The sequence below is a fragment of the Siphateles boraxobius genome, unplaced genomic scaffold, assembly GCF_051911475.1.
Source record: "Siphateles boraxobius isolate OS27281-9 unplaced genomic scaffold, OSU_SipBor_1 63, whole genome shotgun sequence".
NCBI classification, from domain to species: Eukaryota; Metazoa; Chordata; class Actinopteri; order Cypriniformes; family Leuciscidae; genus Siphateles; species Siphateles boraxobius.
The window spans coordinates 3,430,001-3,457,942 of record NW_027509190.1 but is presented as its reverse complement, the minus strand read 5'-3'; the positions used below and the strand labels follow the sequence as shown (position 1 = coordinate 3,457,942).

Below are 27,942 nucleotides of genomic sequence, written 5' to 3'. Positions count from 1 at the left end.
CTGCCACGGCCTTCGCTGCTGCATCTGCCCTGGCGTCTCCTGTTGAAACAGTCCTGCAATTTTGTTATCAGCGTGTGCGGCACACTTACAGACAGCAATTTTGTTAGGGAGAAGAATGGCTTCTTGCCAGGCTTTTACCCTATTAAGCCCCTTGTCCTCCCAACATATACCGTCCCTTAATAAACCAAATTTTGTCAATTGTTATCAAAATTGTTACCATCCCCCCTTTTGATGCATGAATCATCTCGTGCATCAATCTAACATAATGGTGTTTGGATAAAGTTTGCCATCAACACTAACCCAAACGTTGTCCCAAAGCCAAAATTCCTCCAGACATCTTTCTCTGCCTCTGAAACAAAAATATGACTTAAAGCCACAAACACATCTTCTTATCAGAGAATTTGGAGGGCAACGCCCCTCAGTCTTACAGTGTATCCTGCTTTTCAGGCCTGTTGTTTGGTCTCTTAATCCCGTCATCTACAAACATTGTTTCTGTTTCAATTGTTTCTGTCAGGTCAGGTTGCTGTACAGACTTGGTCAATGTCAGTCAAACAACATTGTCCCCCTTTTGTTCACAATATTCATAAATGTGTAGGACTCTCTGGATAATTTGATATTGACTTAGCCAATATGTCACTTTGTTATTGCCTGCAAATCTATAACATTTTAGTTTATCTCAACCCATGATGGACATCTCTCTACAACTTCACAAATCCAATTTACATAAATGCTTTTAATCCATAGATTGATTCATAATTACCAGTAGCAGACAGAGCTGGATAACTAATCCATTTAAAGCTCGTCCCATTTTCTGCATCATCTTGTCATCAGATTGACTCAAAACTATTAGCTTCCTTAAAACTTGTCATTTGCCTTAACCCATCTGTAATGATAAAACCCTCATTCCAGAGGTTAATGACACAATATACACACTATTCAGACGCAGTATTCGTACCCCAAACTAACACATACAAGACATAGAGTGCAGTCACCATCACACACACTCATATTAGACACATATTTTAACTGTTCATTTTTAATGTTCGCTTTTCATTATATCATCTCTAAAAAGATTTAAATTTTAATTAAGATTTTAAACTTCACATTTTACTGTAGCTTTTACCTAATTTTACATGGTCTCTTAACCAGTTACAAAGCATGTCTGTTCATGATCAATTTCTTTTTTTTTTTTTTTTTTTTTTTTAATTTATTTTTTTTTTTATTTTTTTTTTTTTTATTTAACAATCAGGCATACATACAAACAAACCAACATAGTGCAGTAGTGAGCAATCTTGTAAATCCATACTTCCAGCAGTGACAAGAGTGATTTAAGTGTTTAAGTGTGTATGTGTGCGGGTGTGAGTGTGGTTATGTGTATGTGTGTGTATGCGTAAACAAAGTAACCGTTTATTATGTATTACCATTGTTATTACCATCACCATCCCACTTCCCACTACCACCATATTGCCAATATTGTGTTGGTAGATTTTTTACTTCCATCCTTCCTCCTATGTAATAATTGCCATTGTCAATCCTGCATAAAATACGACATAATAAGATAATATAATATAAGATAATATAATATAACCTTCCCCCTCATCTCATCAGTCCATATCTTTTCCTATTTTTTTTTTTATTTTTAATTTTTTTTTTTTTTTTTTTGTTATGTGTGTTATGTGCAATGTCTAAGGTGCATTAAAATAGGGAGTACAGTGCGAGAGTGTCTCAAATTGGGACAGAGATGCTGTCCCGTTGAAACCACTTCTCGCCTGTCTAGCCTGCCTTGGTGTTTGTGAGGTTTTTCCATATATCCTTAATCCTTCTTTTTTTTTTTTTTTTTTTTTTTTTTTTTTTTTTATTCTATGTTGTGGTGCATTAAAAACCCATGAAGAGATAAGGGGGAAGTTATTGCACTAGTGATGACAATGATATCTAATTCTAAAACAGCATTGACAATGGCAATATTGATGATGATAATAATAATAATAATATTAATAATAATAATAAATGACAATGATGATGGCAGTGGTGATCATAACGGTAAGAGCAAAAGACAGCAACAACAGTAGTTACAACAATGAAAAAAAAAAAAAAAAAAAAGTGAAATTAGTAATCATAACAGTAACAGTAAAGATAGCAATAACAATGATGACAGAAACAAGTTTAAACAACTAATATGAATATTCGTGGGTTGAGTAAGAAGGTGAGAGAAGTCAGAGTTGAAAACAGAGAAAGGATTCATAGCTGTAAGAGGTCAGAAAGTGTTGGACGGCAGGGATCAGTTTCAGATGTGTTATTATGAAGGGGAGATGCGAGTTCCATTGCCATGAAGTCTGTTATAAGATTTTTCCAGATGTTAATGTGTAATTTATTTCTGGTTTTCCAGTTCATGAGGATAGTTTTCTTGGCGATGGCTAGAGCTGTGAGGAGTATTTTAGAGTTTATGGTTTTATCAGTTATTATTGTGAGGTCCCCCAGCAAGCAAAGGGAAGGCGACATTGGGATGTGGCAGCCAACTATAGTTGATAGTGCCTGTGTGACCTCTTCCCAAAAGTGTTTGATTGGAGTGCAGTGCCAGGTTGCATGAATGTATGTATCTGTAGAATTTTGATTGCAATGTGTGCAAATTTCTGATGTGAATCCCATTTTAGCTAATCTATTGCCCGTGTAATGCGTTCTGTGAAGTATTTTGTATTGTATTAACTGAAGATTCGAATTTTTGGACATGTGATAGATGTTTTTACAGATTTGGGTCCAGAAGTTGGCATCAGGGGCTATTGATAGATCGTTTTCCCATTTTATTGTTGGTAAGTATATGGTCTGAAGTTGATTTGAGATCATTTTGTATATTTTAGAGAGAAGTTTCTTTGGAGAGGAAATGTTGACCAAGTCTGATATTGCCGGTGGAAGTTCTAAATTTGTGTCTCTGATGTTTATTTTTGTCAGAACAGAAGATTTGAGTTGTAGGTATTTTAAAAATTCGTTGTTCCCGATGCCATACTCCTGGGCCAGTTCCGGAAATGGTCTAAATGTGTTAGATTTGAAAATATGCTTAATGTGGGTGATACCCTTTTCCGCCCATGTGTGAAAGTTCAATGTTTTTTTATTGCTTATAAAGTCACGGTTGTTCCACAGTGGGGTGAGGTTAGATGGAGCTAATGTAGAATTAGTGATTTGGTGAAATTTCCACCAGGCTGTCAGAGTGGTGGCTATAGTTACTGCCTTAAAACATGTGTGTTGTTTAATTGATTTGGTGAGGAATGGTATGTCAGCTATATTTAATTCTTTGCATAATGATTGTTCTATATCTAGCCATACAATATCAGATTGGGTGGGGCGAATCCATTTGTATATGTATTGCAGTTGGTTAGCCATTGAGTAATATTGGAAATTTGGTGCTTCTAGTCCTCCTTGAACCTTACTTTTTTGAAGTGTAGTGAGTTTTATCCTTGGCGTTTTATTTTTCCAGTAGAAGCGAGTTATAATGGAGTCTAGTGATTTAAACCAGGTGAGTGTGGGGTGGGTTGGAATCATTGAGAATAGGTAATTAATTTTCGGTAAAATCGTCATTTTTATTGCTGCTATCCTGCCGATTATGGAGATTGGGAGATTGAGCCATCTGAGCAAGTCGTCTTCTATTTTTTTTAGCAATGGTGTGAAGTTGAGTGTTACCAACTCTGACAGTCTGGAGGAAATCTTAATGCCTAAGTAAGTGATGTGATCTTGACAAATAGGTATTGGTGATTGCTGGGGAGCCACATCCCATTTGGTTTTATGTAAAGGGAGGGTGGAAGATTTATTCCAGTTTATTGCATAATCGGATATTTTTGAGAAGGACTGAATTGTTTTAATTATTTCTTGAGTAGATGTTAGGGGTTCTTGTATATATAGTAGGATATCATCTGCATAGAGTGAGATTTTATGTGTTTGTTGTGGTGTTTCAATACCTTTGATTGCTGGGTTTTGACGGATAGCTGCTGCTAAAGGTTCAATAAAAATGGTGAATAGGGATGGAGAGAGTGGACATCCCTGCCTCGTTCCCCTGTGCAGTGTGAAGCTTTGTGATGTTAGTCCGTTCGTTGTTACTGTGGCCGATGGTGATGTGTATAAAATCTTGATCCAGTTAATAAACGACTCTCCAAAGCCGAATTTTTGTAACGTGGTGAATAAAAATTTCCAGTTGACCCTATCGAAAGCTTTTTCGGCGTCTAATGTGGTAATGAGAGTATCTTTCTGTTGTACTGATGAGTAGTGCATTAAGTTGTATAATCTGCGGGTATTATTAGATGCATGTCTACCTTTTATGAAGCCGGTCTGATCAGGATGGATTATATACGGTATAATTTGTTCAATTCTATGGGCTAGTGCTTTGCTAATAATTTTTATGTCGACATTCATAAGTGAGATAGGACGATAGTTGGATGTGAAGGTGTGGTCTTTGTTAGGTTTAGGGATGAGTGATATAAGTGCTGTATTCATGTGGGAAGGGAATTTTGCGTTATGTTTTATGTCTGTTATTGTTCTGCTAAATAGTGGGTATAAAGTTGACCAAAAATGTTCATAGAACTCAGCAGGGAAGCCATCCGGACCTGGTGCTTTATTATTTTGCATGCTTTTCAATGCGGAATGAAGTTCTTTTTCAGTGATTGGTGATTCTAGTGTGTTTATTTGTTCCATGTTGAGTTTTGGTAGAATGGTGTTATCGAGGAATTGGGTTATGTCTTCTTGGTTTGGATCAAGATCAGATGAGTATAATTTTGTATAGTAATCTTGAAATATCTTGTTTATTTCAACTGGTGAGTTGGTTAGCTTCCCTGCCGAGTTTCTGTTAAATCTGTCTAATAGGTCTTAGTGAGTTAGGAGTCCTCCCTACTTCTTTTAAGCTGTCCCAGACTTAGGTGCTACTTTTAGGGCTAAAATGCTTTGTGAATTACTTTTAGTGAAAAAAATTAGGAGTCCTAAAGTTAGGAGTGACACGCCCATTATCTTTAGGAGTTGCTACTAAATTCGCCAGTTAGGAGCTACTTTTAGCCTTAAAATTCTTTGTGAATACAGCCCCAGACCAACTTGGTGCTAGTTACTATAAACAACACCACAGTGTCTTCATGGTGAGTTGGATTTCAGCTTCCTAAATTCACTTCAGTAATATGAAATCTATTCCTATGATGAACGACTGCACTTCTGAAATAATAAATCTTTTGAACTATTCTCTATTCCACATGTATTTGTATATAACATACATTAAATGTATACATTGTTTTCAGACGTCTCATTTTGAAACTTGCAACCTTTTATATGTCTGCCAAAAAAAGGATTTAAAAAATTTGGTAATAAATGCATACATTGTTTCACAAAAGCTTTTCAGAAATTCAGAATGTTACGGTTTAGAATACGTTATTGCTTATTACACAGCTTTCTGAAATGCTTGATTCTGATTTGTCAGTTGAGACATTCCACAGTCTGTTTTTCTCTGATAATGTTCACAAAGTGCGAAGTTCATCAATTACGAAATGAGGTCAATTCGGCTATAAATCAGCATCCCATCTTGATAAAATTAGAGGGTCACTCATGTCTGCTCCTCTACAGTCCTGATTCACCTTTATTTCTTCTTCCTTCTCATTTTCAAAATTCACTTTGCCTTTTATAGCCACTGTTCCAGTCACTAGTGGGAGCTGTTTACCAGTCAAGTCATAGGATGGTGCATATGGGGTTGGGGTCTCTATTATGCTTTCTTTTTTCCCTACTCTCTTTCTTTTTTTTTTTTTATTTTTATTTTTTTTTTATTTAACAATCAGGCATACATACAAACAAACCAACATAGTGCAGTAGTGAGCAATCTTGTAAATCCATACTTCCAGCAGTGACAAGAGTGATTTAAGTGTTTAAGTGTGTATGTGTGCGGGTGTGAGTGTGGTTATGTGTATGTGTGTGTATGCGTAAACAAAGTAACCGTTTATTATGTATTACCATTGTTATTACCATCACCATCCCACTTCCCACTACCACCATATTGCCAATATTGTGTTGGTAGATTTTTTACTTCCATCCTTCCTCCTATGTAATAATTGCCATTGTCAATCCTGCATAAAATACGACATAATAAGATAATATAATATAAGATAATATAATATAACCTTCCCCCTCATCTCATCAGTCCATATCTTTTCCTATTTTTTTTTTTAATTTTTAATTTTTTTTTTTTTGTGTGTTATGTGTGTTATGTGCAATGTCTAAGGTGCATTAAAATAGGGAGTACAGTGCGAGAGTGTCTCAAATTGGGACAGAGATGCTGTCCCGTTGAAACCACTTCTCGCCTGTCTAGCCTGCCTTGGTGTTTGTGAGGTTTTTCCATATATCCTTAATCCTTCTTTTTTTTTTTTTTTTTTTTTTATTCTATGTTGTGGTGCATTAAAAACCCATGAAGAGATAAGGGGGAAGTTATTGCACTAGTGATGACAATGATATCTAATTCTAAAACAGCATTGACAATGGCAATATTGATGATGATAATAATAATAATAATATTAATAATAATAATAAATGACAATGATGATGGCAGTGGTGATCATAACGGTAAGAGCAAAAGACAGCAACAACAGTAGTTACAACAATGAAAAAAAAAAAAAAAAAGTGAAATTAGTAATCATAACAGTAACAGTAAAGATAGCAATAACAATGATGACAGAAACAAGTTTAAACAACTAATATGAATATTCGTGGGTTGAGTAAGAAGGTGAGAGAAGTCAGAGTTGAAAACAGAGAAAGGATTCATAGCTGTAAGAGGTCAGAAAGTGTTGGACGGCAGGGATTAGTTTCAGATGTGTTATTATGAAGGGGAGATGCGAGTTCCATTGCCATGAAGTCTGTTATAAGATTTTTCCAGATGTTAATGTGTAATTTATTTCTGGTTTTCCAGTTCATGAGGATAGTTTTCTTGGCGATGGCTAGAGCTGTGAGGAGTATTTTAGAGTTTATGGTTTTATCAGTTATTATTGTGAGGTCCCCCAGCAAGCAAAGGGAAGGCGACATTGGGATGTGGCAGCCAACTATAGTTGATAGTGCCTGTGTGACCTCTTCCCAAAAGTGTTTGATTGGAGTGCAGTGCCAGGTTGCATGAATGTATGTATCTGTAGAATTTTGATTGCAATGTGTGCAAATTTCTGATGTGAATCCCATTTTAGCTAATCTATTGCCCGTGTAATGCGTTCTGTGAAGTATTTTGTATTGTATTAACTGAAGATTCAAATTTTTGGACATGTGATAGATGTTTTTACAGATTTGGGTCCAGAAGTTGGCATCAGGGGCTATTGATAGATCGTTTTCCCATTTTATTGTTGGTAAGTATATGGTCTGAAGTTGATTTGAGATCATTTTGTATATTTTAGAGAGAAGTTTCTTTGGAGAGGAAATGTTGACCAAGTCTGATATTGCCGGTGGAAGTTCTAAATTTGTGTCTCTGATGTTTATTTTTGTCAGAACAGAAGATTTGAGTTGTAGGTATTTTAAAAATTCGTTGTTCCCGATGCCATACTCCTGGGCCAGTTCCGGAAATGGTCTAAATGTGTTAGATTTGAAAATATGCTTAATGTGGGTGATACCCTTTTCCGCCCATGTGTGAAAGTTCAATGTTTTTTTATTGCTTATAAAGTCACGGTTGTTCCACAGTGGGGTGAGGTTAGATGGAGCTAATGTAGAATTAGTGATTTGGTGAAATTTCCACCAGGCTGTCAGAGTGGTGGCTATAGTTACTGCCTTAAAACATGTTTAATTGATTTGGTGAGGAATGGTATGTCAGCTATATTTAATTCTTTGCATAATGATTGTTCTATATCTAGCCATACAATATCAGATTGGGTGGGGCGAATCCATTTGTATATGTATTGCAGTTGGTTAGCCATTGAGTAATATTGGAAATTTGGTGCTTCTAGTCCTCCTTGAACCTTACTTTTTTGAAGTGTAGTGAGTTTTATCCTTGGCGTTTTATTTTTCCAGTAGAAGCGAGTTATAATGGAGTCTAGTGATTTAAACCAGGTGAGTGTGGGGTGGGTTGGAATCATTGAGAATAGGTAATTAATTTTCGGTAAAATCGTCATTTTTATTGCTGCTATCCTGCCGATTATGGAGATTGGGAGATTGAGCCATCTGAGCAAGTCGTCTTCTATTTTTTTTAGCAATGGTGTGAAGTTGAGTGTTACCAACTCTGACAGTCTGGAGGAAATCTTAATGCCTAAGTAAGTGATGTGATCTTGACAAATAGGTATTGGTGATTGCTGGGGAGCCACATCCCATTTGGTTTTATGTAAAGGGAGGGTGGAAGATTTATTCCAGTTTATTGCATAATCGGATATTTTTGAGAAGGACTGAATTGTTTTAATTATTTCTTGAGTAGATGTTAGGGGTTCTTGTATATATAGTAGGATATCATCTGCATAGAGTGAGATTTTATGTGTTTGTTGTGGTGTTTCAATACCTTTGATTGCTGGGTTTTGACGGATAGCTGCTGCTAAAGGTTCAATAAAAATGGTGAATAGGGATGGAGAGAGTGGACATCCCTGCCTCGTTCCCCTGTGCAGTGTGAAGCTTTGTGATGTTAGTCCGTTCGTTGTTACTGTGGCCGATGGTGATGTGTATAAAATCTTGATCCAGTTAATAAACGACTCTCCAAAGCCGAATTTTTGTAACGTGCTGAATAAAAATTTCCAGTTGACCCTATCGAAAGCTTTTTCGGCGTCTAATGTGGTAATGAGAGTATCTTTCTGTTGTACTGATGAGTAGTGCATTAAGTTGTATAATCTGCGGGTATTATTAGATGCATGTCTACCTTTTATGAAGCCGGTCTGATCAGGATGGATTATATACGGTATAATTTGTTCAATTCTATGGGCTAGTGCTTTGCTAATAATTTTTATGTCGACATTCATAAGTGAGATAGGACGATAGTTGGATGTGAAGGTGTGGTCTTTGTTAGGTTTAGGGATGAGTGATATAAGTGCTGTATTCATGTGGGAAGGGAATTTTGCGTTATGTTTTATGTCTGTTATTGTTCTGCTAAATAGTGGGTATAAAGTTGACCAAAAATGTTCATAGAACTCAGCAGGGAAGCCATCCGGACCTGGTGCTTTATTATTTTGCATGCTTTTCAATGCGGAATGAAGTTCTTTTTCAGTGATTGGTGATTCTAGTGTGTTTATTTGTTCCATGTTGAGTTTTGGTAGAATGGTGTTATCGAGGAATTGGGTTATGTCTTCTTGGTTTGGATCAAGATCAGATGAGTATAATTTTGTATAGTAATCTTGAAATATCTTGTTTATTTCAACTGGTGAGTTGGTTAGCTTCCCTGCCGAGTTTCTGATGGAGGTTATGGCTGTTCTTTCTTTATTTCTTTTAATTTGACTGGCTAAATATTTTCCGGATTTATTGCTATGGTGAAAAGTTTCTTGACGGAGCCTGTGAATCAGAAACTGGTTTCTTTTGTTTATTATTTCATTGAGCAATATTTTTTTTTCTCTAATTTCTTTATAGATGCTTTCTGATTGATTATTTGCATGTAAAATTTCTAATTCTTTTATTCTTTCTTCCAGTTGGGTTTCTCTTTCTCTGTCCTTTTTTTTTTTATGTACTGAATATGAAATAATTTTCCCCCGTAAAACTACTTTCCATGTTTCCCAGAGTAGCGATGCTGATGACTTTGGAGAGTCATTTATTTCAAGGAAGGATGTCCACTCTCTCTTGAAGTAGCTGTCAAATTCTGGATCTTTCAAGAGTGATGTATTAAAACGCCATCTGGTGGGGTGCTTTTGTATTGCAGATAGGTTCCATGTTAGAGTTACCGCAGAGTGGTCGCTAATAATGATCGGATGTATTTTGGTTTCTAAAATATTTGGTATGATTGAATTACTGGTTAGAAAGAAATCAATGCGGGAGTAGGTTTGGTGGACATTAGAATAAAAGGTGTATTCTCTGGCAAGTGGGTGTTGTAGCCTCCAACCATCGCAAAGACCAAAATCACTCATGAACTGTTTTATTGTTTTGGAAGATTGCCCAGATTTTCCTGTGTGTTTTGACCTGTCAAGTGATGGATTGATTACAGTGTTATAGTCTCCCCCTATAATTATTGGACCGTTAGAAATGTTTGAAAGAGAAGAGAAGAAATTTACAAAGAAGGAGGAATCATCAGAGTTTGGCCCATAAATGTTGCCAATTGTAATTGGATTATTATTGATTGAAATGTTAATAATGATAAAACGGCCTTCATGATCTGAAATGGTTGTATGGTGGTTAAACTGTATTTTTTTGTTTATTAAGATGCATACTCCTCTTTGTTTTGAATTATAGTGGGAGGAAAAACAGTGGTTAAAATGTGTAGTTTTTAAGCTGTTCTGTGTATATTGAGAGAGGTGTGTTTCCTGTATTAGACATATATCCGCTTGTGTATTTTTTAGGTAATTTAAAACTTTATTTTTTTTTGTTTGTGAACCAACACCACGAATATTCCAAGTTATGAATTTCAATTGCATGAACCTATAATGTATATTTCATAGTTACCTTGTGTGAATATAAGTCTGTGTGTGTGGATGTGAATGTGGTTGAGTGTGTGTGTGTGTGTGTGTGTGTGTGTGTGTGTGTGTGTGTGTAAATCTATAACAACAAATGACAAATAAAACAGGGATACCTATAAACAACAAATACAGAACATATAAACAGTGAGCAAGGCTATTTAGGTGCATTTAGAATACAATGTGCGTGTGTGGTGCAATTGGGTTAATGAAAGAATATGAAGATTATGAATTGACTATAAATTGAGCATAAACGGATTGGAAATGTTACATTGCTATTTTCAATTATTAGTAAAGCCAGGGAGTAGTGTCTTTGTCTCTAAATAATTGTCCATCAATATATAATTTGTCCACTGTGATGATTGCTTTTTTACCTTGATTGATCATTGTCCTACGGATGGGGAAAAGTAGCTTACGTCTGCGGATGATTTCTTGTGGATATTGATCGTTGAGTCCGTAATGAGTCCCTTTGAGCTGTCGTCCTTGTCGCTGTACCAGTACTTTTTGTTTGAAGTGTTCAAATTTGGCGATGATGGGGCGGGAACGGGTGGAGTTGATGTGTTTCTGTCCTAAACGGTGAACGCGATGGAAAGTGATGTGCTCTACAGTCTCTGGTGAAAGTTTGAGCTGGTTGATCAGGAAGTCCTTAACAGATTTTTCGGGGTCCTCGGTGGATGATTCAGGGATGCCGGAGAAGATTAGATTGTCTCTCATACTGCGTGACTGTATATCCAGGATGGTTTCTTCCTACATGATCAATTTCTTAGAAAAGTCAGCTGGGTTGTTTTGGTTCATTATCACTATTTTGTTCTTTAGCAGGCCGATAACAAAAAGACAGACACAGTTACCATCCCTTCCTCCACTCAAGCAGCCTCTCTCACTATAAACAAATAATCTTTTCAACAGCCTCCTAAGACTGTAATTTAGACAAAATGTAATATTAAATGTATTACATTAACCTTTTACCATTCAGCTTTATTATCCAGACTTTTCTCAAATCTACAAAAGCCTGTCTTCATCTTTAGCCACCACCATGCCTAACGACCTTCAGGAGTTAAAACTATGTTATAAACATATTAGCTCAAAATTAACTCTTCTATACATTTTACTTGCCCATATGGCAACCAACATCATGTCCCTCATATAATTAAGTTTTGTTACTGTCTCCGCAGCAAATAATGGCAATCACCTCATGGAATCAGCTGGCTTTTGAAAGTCCACTCCCGCTAATCATTTATCTTTAATTTTCTTCTCTTCAGGGTGTCGTCCCCTGGCATAGTTGCAGACACTTGTCACAATGAAAAACAAGCCATACAATCAATGCGGTTTCTGGTGAGTGGTATAGAGGAACTCACATTTCTGGGTCAGACTGCCGTAAAGTTAATTTTAACCTCACAGCCCATCTCACCTCTCAATGCTCTGCTGACCCCGGTGGCCTCCAGTAATCAGCGCTCAACTCTCATACCTTTCTCACAAATAACAACCTCCATCCGGAGTTGCCCAATGTTTCGTGACCCCCTGCGTTGGGCTGTCCCCTGGCCAGGAAGATCATCCCGTCATTGAGTAGCCACTCGTACACACGTACACACTGGTGACCGCTCTTTCCCAATACAATCAGTTTTCTTCAACAGAACTCAGCTGTTTTCTGGAGCTTAGGGAAGGCACGTTCAAGAGTCACCAGAGCCATTCCGATTGCCTAATAGTGTTCACAGGGAGACAGGTTAATAACAACAGTATTTAATCACTTAAATCCATTAACTATCTTAAAAGCAGCAACCTAGCTACTTAGACTATACTCAGTGAATTTAGATCACAACCGTACATTCAGTGTACTTCATCTGTAGCCGGAGCCATCGGTCCTGAATGGTGGAGACTAAATGAGACAAAGTTGTTACTGGTCCTAAAATACGCTAATCAAAATGTCACCTCTATCGTTTAAGGTCTGTATTATTATTTTAAAGACTTCTTTAAAGTCATTCAGTTTTACTTAAATCCATTTACAAATACAAATTGCCCTCTGAACGGCAATGATTTCTTTTAACCTCTCCATGTCTATGATTTTCAACTTAAACACTGTGCTTTACTTATGACACAGGCTCAGATAACAGCTTTTAGCTGACATTGAATCAGAGAGAGACTCTGAGGCATTCAGGACTGGTACACTGCATTTTCATAAAACTTTTAACATCAGACTTTATCTACCATCTTTTAACTCTATCCCAGCTTAAGGCATCTTTGCCAGAAATTACATGTGTTTTCAAATAAACATAGTTTTACAGTTGTCTTTTGCCCACGTCAGGGAATCTAGACATTACAAATTTCCACTCAGATTGAGTCTCTGTCGCACTGGCACTTTCAGCCACAGCACACATCAGATTTAGATAAGCGAACTGTTTCATTACAGCCAATAGCAGACTTATCTTTTGAAAGCAAAACATCAGCTTCTAGCTCTTTCATGGTCAACTTTTCAAGCTGTTTGTTTAATCAGATGCCTTTCTACACATTTTACATTTAGCAACTGTTAATTCAGTAGCCTACTACTTCTGCTTATTTGTTCTTACATAAAAATAATTATTCTAGTTCTCAATAACGTTTCACATTTCTCAATCTCAATTAGGATTTACTTTTTGACGAGGCAAGCACTCTCTGCTTGTGATACTTTTGCAGTTATTGTAAATCATCTGTGAGATTAGTCTCTCTATATACTCTAAAATCCTTTTTTAAATGTTTAATTACAACACAATCATCCTGTTAGTTACTTTGATATATTTTGCTACTCACATTTGTTGGAGTCATTAATTTTACATCAACCTGTATTCATCAATTCACTTTTAAAAATTACTATTATAGATCTTTTCTTTAAAAGGATTCACTTTAATACTTCAATCTCTTGACCTTGTTTTTATCTCTTACTCTTTCTCAGACGAAAACTTTAATATCGTTATATAAACACTGATCTACTTTCAAACCCACATTATTACCAGAAATGTGTCACTATATTACACTTTGTTTTTTTTACACCTTCTCGGTGGGCATTTACAGTTACGTGTTAAATTGTCCTGCTGACCACAATCAAGACACTCTCTGTCATCTAGTGGGTTCATGTGTCAGCCTCAACTACAGCATCAGACACCTGTCCTTTACTATAGTTTGATCACTGTGAGCTTGCAAACGGCTCCAACTTACTGCACACCCTTGAAGCAGTGTGTGTCCCATTCAGGAATGTAAACAGAGCCACTGATTAAGCAGTTCTCTGTATACTTTTACAGTCCACCAGTGGCGGATTTAATCACAATAGCCAAATCATAATCTTCATCATTATCATTGGCCGCACATTAATTTTAATAAGCTGCATCGAAATGCTCAAAATATTCTAAGTTGTTTTCACAAAGTTTTCGTTTAACTTTAGTCATACTTGTCCAAGGAAATTATCCTGACCCATAATTTCATTTATAAAACAGACAATATCTTTTGCTTCAATGACTTAATATCAACAAATATCCACCATTATACATTATTGATTTCCAGAATTTTTTGTCAAAGTTGTCTTTACATTTTACTAATTTGGTATTATCATCAACAACCCTAATTACAGAACAAGTACTTTTATATAACATCCGGAAACCGAGGTGAATAAGCAAACCCTGTTTCTGTACCCCCAGCATAGCTGGACCCTAGGTTCAAAACACAATGGTTATCAAACTAAAACTAAACCTAATTTCAATCATTATTTTACCATTAAAATATAGAACTTTTCCCCATTTTGCTTAATGAAACATTCCTTATCTTTATATCACATTAATCCCCGTTAATCATACTCAATGCCTTATTTTTATTCTGAAACTCATTTTTCATACCATTTAAACAGTTAATTTGACTTCCATAAATTCTGTCAGACATTTTATTTTCATCACATATAGTTTTCTACTATATTTCTTCCATCTTTCCCTACATGCCAGTTCCTTCTGCATCCTCTGTTCTACATGCTAATTCTTTCTTTTCTCTACATGCCAGTTCCTTCATTATCTAACCAGTACATGATTGTTTGCACAATCCCCACACAAACATATCTCACACACCAACCTTCTTGTTTTTTTTTTTTTTTTTTTCACTTCCTTCTTCCATCAAGTCTCTCACCCGTCATAGTGACACTTGAATTTCCAATCTTTCCCTTGTTTTGATAACAATCCCCTATTTCACACAGACAGCCTTATTGCTGCTTGCAACTTCAATCCTTATCATATAAATTTAAGTTCTCTAGACATCTAATGTCATGCATCCATTTACTGGATGAAGAAGTAAAAACTTTATTTCTCTCGACAGTTCCTTTTTATCTGCCCCTTTAAGACAACAATCCATTGTTTGTCCACATTGCTTACACATGTTGAACACAGCCATAACTACCTTTTTTGTTTCTCACTGCCCTGTTCAACTGATTCTCGCACTACTTTCAGTCTAGTTGTGCTCAGTGTTCCCTCCCTGGGGAAATCATGGTATTTTCTCAGTTTTTTCAATATCTAAAACATAAATTTTCCCCCATAATTTTCTCATTTGATAGAAAAACCGGTGTATCAAAATTTGCATGCTTACCTTGAGACTTCCCCATATTGGCTGCTTCTCTGTTCTCTGTGGATTTCTCTTCAACGCGCGTTTTCCTGATCTGTTAGGCATCCCCAACAGACCCGATTTTTTCTTTTAACCCAAATCGGTCGGGTTGCACTATTAGTGCCCTCCTAATTAAGGTTTACCAAAAACTGTTCTGGTTCCCCCTAATTAGCCTCAGTACCTAAAAACAATTTGCTCCGTGGCGGAACAACTCATTTTCAGGTTACCTATCTGTTTGAAATCTCTTGATCTGTTACAGACCTCAATTAATCTCAGATAATTTCCTCTCGTATCTGTTTGAAACCTCTTGATCTATATATAGATCTCAATTAATCTCAGATTACGTACCACAGAAACAGCCCTCAGCCAATATGGTTCACTCACATTTCATACCCGAAACAAAATACTTTTCCCCAAAAGAAAATATTTTAGACGTCTCTTACCAGAGATATGTTGGTTGCCACGGGTTCGCTTTCTTTTGATTCCAGTGGAGCCCCTCCCGGACCCGATAGCGGTCGGCCCCTCTCTCTCAAGCTTACGAGGTAGAGCTGGAACTGCTCAGTCCAGGTGGCCAAACACCGTCCGCTCTCAGGTCCAGAAGGCACTTCCAAGGAATCCCACTCTGACACCAAAATTGTTGTGGCAAAAATTCTGTTAAACATCATCACTGCGTAAGAGACACTCAGAGTCAAATTAATAAAAAGAAAAGTATTTATTCTTGCAAGAATAGGTTCAGTCTAGTACACAGAAGTTACGCTGTGCAAGAGAGTGACACACAACAGGAAGATATGAGACAGCCTTTATACTGTTTTCAAGGTTCCTCCTCACCCGCTGTACCTTTCACCCACTCAGATAAGGTCCTTACTGCTACTTAAAGACACAAACTGGTACTGAAATAAACTGGCCAAATCTGACCGTCCCTAAGGTCAGAGGTCCTGTCCCATATGTTCCTGAAACGTCACGCACAAGCACGTACACACATATACTTTTATACATTGAATAGGTTCTTTCTCTTATGATACCTGTTTGGGATAAATGAATATTAAAATTTCCACAACACTACCTTATATTTTTTAGTTTTCAGCTCATCAACCTCGGTTTTGCAAATTCTAAACTAGCTAGCTCTGGCTGCTACATTCCCAGAGTTAGCAAACGTTAGTCTGTTAACATGAATATTTGCAAGCCTCCTCCAAGCACAAACATCACATACCTGTTGCATTTCACCATCCACTTATTTAGCTGCTGTCGCATCCCTTGACATGCCATCTCCTTTAACCTCCTTCTTTTTCTATTTTTAACCCCCGACCGCTTTTTTGCTTCATTCATCTTTTTCGAGTTTCAACGATAACGCACTCCTGTGCTGCTCCTCAGTGCTCACGCGCGCGCCCCCGCCCGCTCGCGATACCCTTCTATGTCAAAATAAATTCAATGATGGAATATTATGAGGGCACCGACGCCTACTCTAGCCTGTTAGTCCTCTAAAATTTATATAACTTTTTTTATATTTAACTTGTATAAATTTTATATAAATGTATATAACTTATAAAAAATAAAAAAAAATTTAACCATCGCTTTGGCGCCCTCATGATGCGGCGCCCCTATGCGCCGCATATAGCGCATACCCACTTTTTGCGCCACTGGCTACAAACAACTGCGCCTTTGACACAAGTTTACAATAACAATAGGAGCGCGGCAAGTCAACAGCATTGAAGCGTGTGAAGAGGCTTTCCAGACAAATAGCAGTGAGTATTTGTTCTTTTTCCTAGCATTATTTTCCTTTAATTACTATTATCATCAGTCTACTAGGCTGCATTCCCACTAATTAGCAAATATATTTTGACATAGCAGACGTTTTGACGGCCATTCTGAATCTTCGAAGAAGGAAACGCAAAGCATTGGAGGACACTCTTTTTTCTGCGCCAATACGATTCATTTTGCTGTGCGTTCCGACACAGCACGCACACTTCTCGAGCAAGAGCCCGGATAGCTCAGTCGGTAGAGCATCAGACTTTTAATCTGAGGGTCCAGGGTTCAAGTCCCTGTTCGGGCGAACGAGCGTCTTTTTGTGGAGCGGTACGTTTTGTTGTTGAGTTCTTGCTGATCTACACTGGCCTCGGGCAGCAACGCTGCAAGGCACCAATCCACAAACGACGTGCCCCTTTCAGCCAGCTTGTAGTCGTGGCCGAGTGGTTAAGGCGACGGACTAGAAATCCATTTGGCTCTCCCCGCGCAGGTTCGAATCCTACCGACTACGTTGACAGCATGCGCCTGCTTTAGTTTGTAACCTTCTGGAGGCCTAGCTTAAACTTTATAAAAGGAAAAACAGAATCCTTTTCTTTTCAGTGACTTCTTCTCCAGAGTCACTGTTACAGGATTGCCCTTGAAAAGAGTTATGTTGGTAAGAAACAGTTTTGTCTGCAAGCTAAAGATGACAAGGCCCCATTGTATTCAAGGACACGTCAGGTAGACTGGTAGTTCGCCGTGATCGTATAGTGGTTAGTACTCTGTGTTGTGGCCGCAGCAACCCCGGTTCGAATCCGGGTCACGGCAAGATTTTCTGGGTGCCATTGAAATTGAGCTCCATGTCGCCACCTGTCCTTCAGACTACTCTTTTTGTGCACGGCGCGTGCCCTTGATGTGCTCTGGATGTTCGAGTGAATTGAAACTGGGACCTTCTTTGAAAGCACGAGCTCTCAGGTTCGAACCCTTAGAGAAAAGACTGAAAACGAAATGCTCCTATTTATTTCGGAAGAATCTTGCTTCAGAGAGAATATGGTGCGTGTATATTTTCTAATCGCTAGGTGTCAGTACACTCGCTGGCTGTTACCTAGAGTGCCGCGGGCTTGCTATTTGCTACAAACAACTGCGCCTTTGACACAAGTTTGCAATAACGATAAGAGCGCGGCAAGTCAACAGCATTGAAGCGTGTGAAGAGGCTTTCCAGACAAGTAGCAGTGAGTTTTTGTTCTTTTTCCTAGCATTATTTTCCATTAATTACTATTATCATCAGTCTACTAGGCTGCATTCCCACTAATTTGCAAATATATTTTGACATAGCAGACGTTTTGACGGCCATTCTGAATCTTCGAAGAAGGAAACGCAATGCATTGGAGGACACTCTTTTTTCTGCGCCAATACGATTCATTTTGCTGTGCGTTCCGACGCAGCACGCACACTTCTCGAGCAAGAGCCCGGATAGCTCAGTCGGTAGAGCATCAGACTTTTAATCTGAGGGGCCAGGGTTCAAGTCCCTGTTCGGGCGAACGAGCGTCTTTTTGTGGAGCGGTACGTTTTGTTGTTGAGTTCTTGCTGATCTACACTGGCCTCGGGCAGCGACGCTGCAAGGCACCAATCCACAAACGACATGCCCCTTTCAGCCAGCTTGTAGTCGTGGCCGTACCCTCCGGCGAATGGACAGCCTAACTATTCCTAACCATTTGTTACAAGTCCTAACACAAGTCCTAACACAATCTAAATAAGTCCTAACAATTCCTAACACAATCTAAATAAGTCCTAACAATTCCTAACACAGGTCCTAACAATCCTAAATTACGTCCTAACAGTTCCGAACAGCGGGTCCTAACAGTTCCGAACAGCGGGGCAAAACAGCCATTGGCTGGACGGGCCAAAACAGTCATTGGCCGAAACATAGTCTCGTGACCACCGTCATAAAGAGCGACGGCGCGAAAAGGACTCGTCATTCACCCCATCACTACCTGAGACGGTTTTGTGTTTTGATGCAGGCAAGTACAGTTTAATTAACATTTTAACGTGAAAGAGAAAAATTATCTATTCGTTGGACATTACAGTTCAAACTCGGTTTAGGTTGCACACGTTTAATTCAGCTATCTTTATTTGTAATTCGTTGTTTTAACACTTATATAGAGTTCGGAGGCCATGTTTTGATATAGTGATATAAATCGCGGCCTTCATACTGCAAAAGCTTAGCCGGACTGGTTTAAGATAACAGTATATGGACTATAAATGAGGATAATAATTCCTATGATGATTAATGTTAAAATACAGAGTGGTGACTTGTTTTGTATTAACCATAGAGTGTACAAATAAAACCGTAATAAAAAGCCTAATAACTTTAGAAACTAATTATGTTATAATTTTTACATAATGAACTGCTTTATTTTTACTCTCTGTTGCTTTTTACTGTTTTCAATTTATTAGTTTTTTTTTTTCAATCGCTAACAAGCGCTTACCCATACTTCAGATAATTTTTCTAAACTCTTAAAACAGACTCACACCCACAAAACACAATTGGCCAAATGGACGATTTTCTTCTCAAAAACACATTTTGAAAAACACACTCTTCATTTCAAAATAGAACACATCTTTCTCTGCATACACTAACTTTACCAAAACACTGAAAATCTGACTCAGACTCAGAATGAAATTATTCTGTCAAAGAATAACACTTGTTTTCACGTCACAAGGTACATGCAGTCAATCAAAGTACACCCAGTTTCAAAATACTGGCTATTGTTGACATTACAAAAACTTCATAGACTTTAGTGTTTCAGTTTGAAAAACATGCAAAACATGCAGTCCACCGTTTTTACACAACCTTTCTTGGTTGGGAATTGTATGTCCACATGTACAGTAACTTTACTTTTTTCCAGCCTCTCTTAGTGAAAGACCGTGGTTGATTACATGGTCAATGATAGTGGCACGGATTTCATCACTGACTACTGTTCTTGCAGCCCTTGGAATGCCACCACCACACATTCTTACACCTTTACCTTGCCCTCTCCTTGGGCCTTCTCTTCTCCCTGGCCCTGCTCCTCTCACTTCACCTCTCATCTCTCACTGCACCCCTCACTGCACCTCTCACTGCACCCCTCACTGCATCTCACCTCTCACTGCATCTCACCTCTCACTGCACCCCTCACTGCACCTCTCACTGCACCCCTCACTGCATCTCACCTCTCACTGCATCTCACCTCTCACTGCACACTGCACCCCTCACTGCACCTCTCACTGCATCTCACCTCTCACTGCACCCCTCACTGCACCTCTCACTGCATCTCACCTCTCACTGCATCTCACCTCTCACTGCATCTCACCTCTCACTGCATCTCACCTCTCACTGCATCTCACCTCTCACTGCACACTGCACCCCTCACTGCACCTCTCACTGCATCTCACCTCTCACTGCACCTCACCTCTCACTGCACCTCACCTCTCACTGCACCTCACCTCTCACTGCACCACTCACTGCACCCCACCTCTCACTGCACCTCTCACTGCACCTCTCACTGCACCCCTCACTGCATCTCACCTCTCACTGCACCTCTAACTGCACCTCTCACTGCACCTCTCACTGCACCCCTCACTGCATCTCACCTCTCACTGCACCTCTAACTGCACCTCTCACTGCACCTCTCACTGCACCACTCACTGCACCCCTCACTGCATCTCACCTCTCACTGCACCTCACGTCTCACTGCACACTGCACCTCTCACTGCACCTCTCACTGCACCCCTCATTGCACCAATTTGAATTTAGTGCAACGTAATCATTCATTCTATTTACCATAGTTTAAAAATTGTCTTTTAACATGGTTAAATTAACAAACATACGTAATTTGACAACCATCCATGTGTAAAATCCCTCTTCTACATAGAATTTGTCTTAAATGTTTTCCCCTAAGCCTTTTCTTTAAATTTCATTTCATTTGTATCTCTCTGAAGTTGTTCTCAAGTTGTCTCGTATTTACCCTGTTGTTTCATATTTATAGACATGACTAAGACTGGTAAACCAGACTCATACTGGCATGACATCATGTGCAAGTATGCCCAAGGGAAGTACCACTTCTCAACAGGCAAGAAGCCAGGGGCGAAGAAGTGGAAGCATGCCTTGGAAAGAATTAATAACTGTCCATTACACAAACAGACCTGTGCATATGATATATTTGGGAAAATAATCACTTGCAAATGTGGTTATCATAAGGTATGTAATGAATGTGATTATTTTACCTATGCTGGTGATCATTACTAATTTAAAAACATTTTTTAATAAGAGAAAAATGTTCATTATTTGAGCTGTAAAGCCTGACATGAAATAATAGTCAGAAAAAGGTGTGTGTGTATATATATATATATATATATATATATATATATATAATGCGCACAAACTGAGCAAAGCTGTGCAATTTAGTGCAAATGCTGTCAGTACACTAGATTAATTTCTTAGCTTTTAATGTAAATCAGTGAGGTCTTTATAATGGTATAACAGGTTACTTGAATAAAATGCATATAAATGTCAATTTAACTCGCAGTAAAAAGATGCCTGCACAAAGACCTGAAGGTGGGTGTTTTTACAATTCTACTTAAAGGTGTATTACTTTCCTTAAAGAACAACAACCTATGAATCAGACGACAGTTTGCATGTAGTAATTGTGTACAACATGTTTTTCAGCAAAGTTTTGATTTTGATAATTTGCAGATTTTGAAACCTAGGGAAAACACTAATCCTAGGGAAAACACTAATGCTTTTTTTACAGTCAGCAGAGCAGACAGTGTTAGGCATGCAAGCAGGACCACAGAGCAGTGCAGGCATGCAAGCAGGACCACAGAGCAGTGCAGGCATGCAAGCAGGACCACAGAGCAGTGCAGGCATGCAAGCAGGACCACAGAGCAGTGCAGGCATGCAAGCAGGACCACAGAGCAGTGCAGGCATGCAAGCAGGACCACAGAGCAGTGCAGGCATGCAAGCAGGACCACAGAGCAGTGCAGGCATGCAAGCAGGACCACAGAGCAGTGCAGGCATGCAAGGAGGACCACAGAGCAGTGCAGGTGCAAAACCTGCCTCATGGAGCAGTGCAGGTGCGCAGGCAAGACCAGCCTCATGGAGCAGTGCAGGTGCGCAGGCAAGACCAGCCTCATGGAGCAGTGCAGGTGCGCAGGCAAGACCAGCCTCATGGAGCAGTGCAGGTGCGCAGGCAAGATCAGTCCCAGAGAGCAGTACAGGTGCTCAGGCAAGACCAGCCTCATGGAGCAGTGCAGGTGCTCAGGCAAGACCACTGAGCAGTGCAGGCGCAAAACCAGCCCCAGAGAGCAGTGCAGGCTCAAGATCAGTCCCAGAGAGCAGTGCAGGCTCAAGATCAGTCCCAGAGAGCAGTGCAGGCTCAAGATCAGTCCCAGAGAGCAGTGCAGGCTCAAGATCAGTCCCAGAGAGCAGTTCTTCAATAAAGTGTGGTCTTTGTGGTGAAGACATTGATGTGGACTGTTTCTCCGAACATCTGTCAGATTACCATGTCCAAGAATGTTGTGACCAGTGTGGTGCAAAAGTCTGGGGTGCGGTTGGACTTCTTCACCACATTGAAACTAATCATCCTTGTACCAGTCTTGCAGGGACAGAATCTGTGGATCCACCAACACCTTCTCCAACAACATCATTTACTGAATCACCCGCATACATTGAAGAGCAGCAAGGCGTTCCACAAACTGCACCTCAAACACCATCCATGGAAATTAACCTGAGGCCTCCAGTAGTGAATTGGGTGAGTTTTCTCCCCAAACAGTTCTGTCGAGTTATTAAGCCAGCAGACCAGAAGTGGATCGCGCAGTGTCTATATGACGCCACAGGACGACTTAAGCAGCAGTTTTCTCAAAACTGGTTTCATCCACCAAGTCCCAGCAAGCCTACAACTTCACCTCCTGATCCTAACACCTACTTTAGACAGCGTATGTTTCTGTGGGCCCCAATGAGAATGTGGGGTATTCCTCTGAAGTGCACACAGTGCAATAGGAAGATGCACCATTCAGGAATCTACACAAAAGTGAGGGAAGTCATTGATATTGACTCGAGATATTATTTAATTGGAGTAGACTACCCTCGCTGCAGTAAGTGTAAGATTCCTGTCTGCCCTTGGAGTTCGGAGATCCTCAAACAACTAGATCCCTCCCACAGAAACAAATTCCCCGCTGTTCTTACCACTCACCTTGCACTTGACAGGAAGTGTGTGATTTTGTTGAAGCCTAGAACTGCTGGGAACAGCTCCAGTTTCTTGCAGCAGGCGCTTGAAGAAGTTCACAGCGAGGAGTGGGCAAGACGTACCATTAACTATCTGACAGACTGTGAATTTCACAAAAAGAAATGTGCCCTGACACAGGCTGAAGTGGTATATCAGCAGCCACCGCCTTTTTGCCCCCTACCTCTGGCACAGTGGTTTGAGACGGTTCATGCCAACGAGATCCTGAGTCACATTGATGAGCTAAAGGGTGTAATAACATCAACATATGGTAGCATCCTGAAGCTTGATTCTACCAAAAAGGTAAATGTATATAAAAAGAGGCAAATGCATGTTAATTTCAACTTGATGTTCAGAGATTTTTATCTGATTGTAATGTTTGTGTATTTATATAGATAACTAAAAAGCTTGCTGGTGGCATTGCGGACACTGCTACATGGATGACCAATGTTGGCAATGAGTTTGGCCAAGTCCTGAACTGTGTCCTAACCACTGGTGAGGGAGCTGGCATAGATGACTTGTGTCAGGGCATCGTAAAGCGATACAAGGATGCTGGGGAGCCAGAGCCAGCTGTGATTTACGTTGACCGGGACTGCTGCAGCGAGACAGGTTTGTTACATTAAGTCTTTACCTAATATGAATGTGTTTGTATTTCTAATTCATATTAGCAACCATTTCAGGCATGTTTCTAAATTACTAAAAACTAAATTTCATTCCTGTACATGGTTTTTCTAGGTGTTTGTTCATATTCTTTAAGAACACTCATAAAGAGAATTTTTAGAACTATTTACTATAGAAATTTATATTTTTTTAGATCTATTTACAATGGTTCTAAAATTCTTAATTTCTATTTACAGTAGCAATTTACTATGAGAACCCTGTTCAGTGTTTGCAATCAAGTAGACAAAAGCTTATGTAAAACAGCATTATTATATTTCTTTAATGATGCAAATGTAAATCTGAGAAAACAATCACTCCTTGTTTCTCATTGGTGTAGGCGTGACTCCAGTTCTTACCTGGTTCCGACCATGGAATATCACAGTGCGACTTGATGTGTTCCACTTCATGCGGCGGTTTACTGCTGGCCTTACAACGGAGCACCATCCACTGTATGGCACTTTCTGCTCCAAGTTGTCCAGCTGTATATTTGAATGGGACAAGGATGACATCTCTCGTCTTAAAGAGGCGAAAAAGACCATGCTTTTAAAAAAACATGGGGGTCATATTTCAACAGAGGCCCAAATCCTGTCAAGCATCACCTCCAGTGAGCTGGCCAAGCACTGCAGGAGGGGGACACGCGGAGTTGAAGAAACTCGTGTCTTGATACAAGGACTGCTGGACTCCATGTGGGAACTGACCGACACCACTGGTTTGCGCCTCATCAATCCAGAGAGCATGACACGTGTGTGGGAGGTACAGCAGAAACACTTACCTTGCATCCAAGATCCACCCGGTGTTCAGTTGTACACAAAACTGGGCTCCGGTTTACAGAAGGGTGACAAGGTTCTGGATGTACTGAGGTGTGGCAGAGGGTCCTCCTCTCTGGAAAGCTTCCATCGCCACCAGTGCACTTTTATTCCAGGTAAATTGAAATCATAAAACAATATTATGCATATATTTAAATAGTGTTGTCACAATACTGAAGTTGCTGACTTCGAAAATTAAAGGCACCAAATTGGAAACAAACCTTTTTCTTAGGCCTGGTGGTTCTGAGTGGGGGGTTATATAATAGTATTTTAATCATGTGAAACATTGTCTTTCAGGTTGGAGATGTAATGCACTACATACGCAGATGTACATGCTTGAGGGTGCATCTAGGTGGAACATCAACCGAGCTCATCAAGCTGTGGACATGAGTGGTACATCACTTACTAAAATGTATGATGTACGTTTAATGTCCCACATGAATGTCCTCAGCAACAGAGTCCTTGGATGTGCACTCCTGCCAGAATTCAAACCTCCTGGGAAACCCACTGGTAAGATTCACCATTGTACACACTATTACGATAGTGATTCCAGGCATCACTGTGTGTTTTCAAAGGCTTTGCATGCTGCCTGAACGCTAACCAATCAGACCATCGTTTTCATGACTGATCATTGCTGTAAAGGTGCTTGTTCCTAGTTATAAGATATGTCAGTTTGTGAAGTTGAAGTGTATTTGTTTTAGTTTTTCTTTTGTGATTTTTGCTTTTACATTTTTCATGTTAATCGCAAAATAGATTTTTCATTAGCAACACTACATTCATCAAATGCACTGTAGCCTACTGCTTTAGCCTGATATATAGCTCTTATTACAAAATGTTTATTGAATCTTTATGGCAGATGAGCTGTGGAGTACTTGCTGGCACAGTCTGACAGAGGAGACCTGCTTTCTCCACTGGAGCAACATGAAATCGCCTTGCCAGAGATGGAGGTTGAAGTTCAGGAGGATGAGTGTCTGGATGTCACAATATGTGATGCGGCAGACCTCAATTTGGGCACACACACCCTTGCAAGTTCCAGCAGTCATGGTGATTCATTGATCTCACCTCTGGTAATGTCAATTTTCTTGATCGTTTTGAATTAAAATTACATAGGAATGTTAATGTTTTTAGGAGCAATGAATGAGTTGCTTCATGATTAAACGTTCATTTAATTAAAAGATTAATAATAGTCAATTTGAACAGTCAATTTTGTAACTGAAGTTTATTCTTCTCTTTAAAATGTTTTTAAAAAATCTAGGAAACCAGTGTGCCAAGTGGTGGCTCTTACAGTCCTGACATTGAAGACATTTCCTGTGCTGGGCCCAGCACACCAGCTCCGGTAAAGTTTCTAATACCTGATGCTTGTAATTTGTGAATGGTTTATCAAAGTATCAAAATAATTTCCTAATCCAGGATTCTGTTTTTGTTTCCATTTCTAGGACAGTAGATGTGATTCAAGGGGTGTTCCTGGATGGGAGGCAGTGGATAACCTGGCAGGCTATCTCGTCAGTCTCAACCGCACGATCACTGGTTTATCAACTAACGAGATAGCAGAGATCTTGCGGTTGTATTCGTATTTGCATACCATTGATCAGTCCCCCTCCAAGTATTCCCTTAAGTGCAAGAAAAAGACCTTGGAAGGTCCTTGGAGAGCTTCTCGGAAGCGTAGTGGCTCAGCCCCTGGTCAGCAAGCAGCTGAGAGGTGAGTTAAATTGTAGTGCACCGGTGTTAAATTTGAGTCTTGTTGAATGCTCCCTGTATAATTTAATTCCTTTCAAAGGTTAAAAATACTTTAAAAAAACTGTTTTGATGAGATCCAGGATAGATCATAAAGTCTATCTCTCATTGCCATACAATTCCAAAACATAATCAGTCTATATGTTTACAAAGCTATAATGAACCATAGAATACTAATCATACATAATACAATCATGCATCTTTTTATTCACAGACTGTTCATGACTCATGGTCAGGCTGCCCAGAGACCTGATGCCAACAGGGTTTCAGAATGTGTTGCACTCAAGCTTCTGAAGGAATTCAGGGAAGCCAGAAATAGGCCTAAAGATAACAAGGGCAAAACCTTTCCCATTCCTCAGGCAATTGTGATGATTTATAGCCACATCAAGCAGCTGCTTGAAGACTGCAGAGAGCTACTAGACCAGGGGCCGTATTCACAAAGAATTTTATTTTACCACTAGGAGTACTCCTAAATCCCATTAAAATATTTTAGCTAGGAGTTTTCTCTTAAAAGTTATTCACAACGCCTTTCAGACCTACTCTTAGTAAGGAAAAATGACAACTCCTAAACTAAGAGTGAGTCTTCGTTGCTATGGATGACGTCAATTCTCATGCACGAGTTTCCTCGCAATGATAACGGTGATTGGTTGTTAGATGACAGGGCCGTCATGCGGAACATAACACAGACACAACAATTCATGGAATTACGACATCTAAATATGTCTGGGTCCTACACAAAATAATAATAGTAATGTCATCGAAATGCATATATAATGACATGTTTGTGCAGGCCCCAGTGAAGTGTAATTCTAAAAAGGCAGAGAGAGAGAGAAAAGTGGTGAATTAAATTAAATTAAGGTAGCCTAATACCCTAATGAAACCGCCACGGCGCCACTTGCCTAATAATGAAAAACGACACTTGCATTATCACTTGCTTGGTTAATTGACATCCTATTAGTATAGAAGCTTGTTTCCGCCACTGAATAAAAATAAATTAAAATAATTGCGACTTTTTATCTCACAATTGCGAGATATGAAGTCAGAATTGTGAGAAATAAAGTCGCAGTTGTGAGATAAAAAGTCGCAATTAGCTTTTTTATTTTTCATTCTGTGGCGGAAACAAGCTTCCATAGCCTAAATAGACTACTTAAAGCAAGTATTTGCTCCTATTGAAGTAATGTAATAGTTGAATAACGGTGGATTATGAACTCGCCAAAACGGAAAAGAAAGCCCAACTGGACGCAGGATCGGTTAGTGCTGGAAAACTGGCCCAGTTGGTGCTGAAAAAAAATAAAAAATAAAAGGGAAATTCGACACTGGGATATCAAGTAAAACAAAGCGTGAGACATGGGAGAGAATATGTTTACAGATCAATGCAGCATTCCCGCTTGTGTGGCAGACCCCGGACGACTGCGAGAGGCGGTGGTATGCGCTACAATCCTTTGTGAATAGGTCTTAGTGAGTTAGGAGTCCTCCCTACTTCTTTTAAGCTGTCCCAGACTTAGGTGCTACTTTTAGGGCTAAAATGCTTTGTGAATTACTTTTAGTGAAAAAAATTAGGAGTCCTAAAGTTAGGAGTGACACGCCCATTATCTT

At 39.2% G+C, this 27,942-nt stretch overlaps 3 non-coding genes across 3 annotated transcripts; all 3 read left to right on the top strand.

The window, feature by feature from the left end:
- Positions 1-17,138: 17,138 nt before the first annotated feature.
- On the top strand, positions 17,139-17,211 carry trnak-uuu (transfer RNA lysine (anticodon UUU)). The gene has a single exon. It is a non-coding gene; the product is annotated as a tRNA-Lys (tRNA).
- A 428-nt stretch (positions 17,212-17,639) lies between these two features.
- On the top strand, positions 17,640-17,711 carry trnah-gug (transfer RNA histidin (anticodon GUG)). Its single transcript has one exon. It is a non-coding gene; the product is annotated as a tRNA-His (tRNA).
- A 639-nt stretch (positions 17,712-18,350) lies between these two features.
- On the top strand, positions 18,351-18,423 carry trnak-uuu (transfer RNA lysine (anticodon UUU)). The gene has a single exon. It is a non-coding gene; the product is annotated as a tRNA-Lys (tRNA).
- The last annotated feature ends 9,519 nt before the right edge of the window (positions 18,424-27,942 follow it).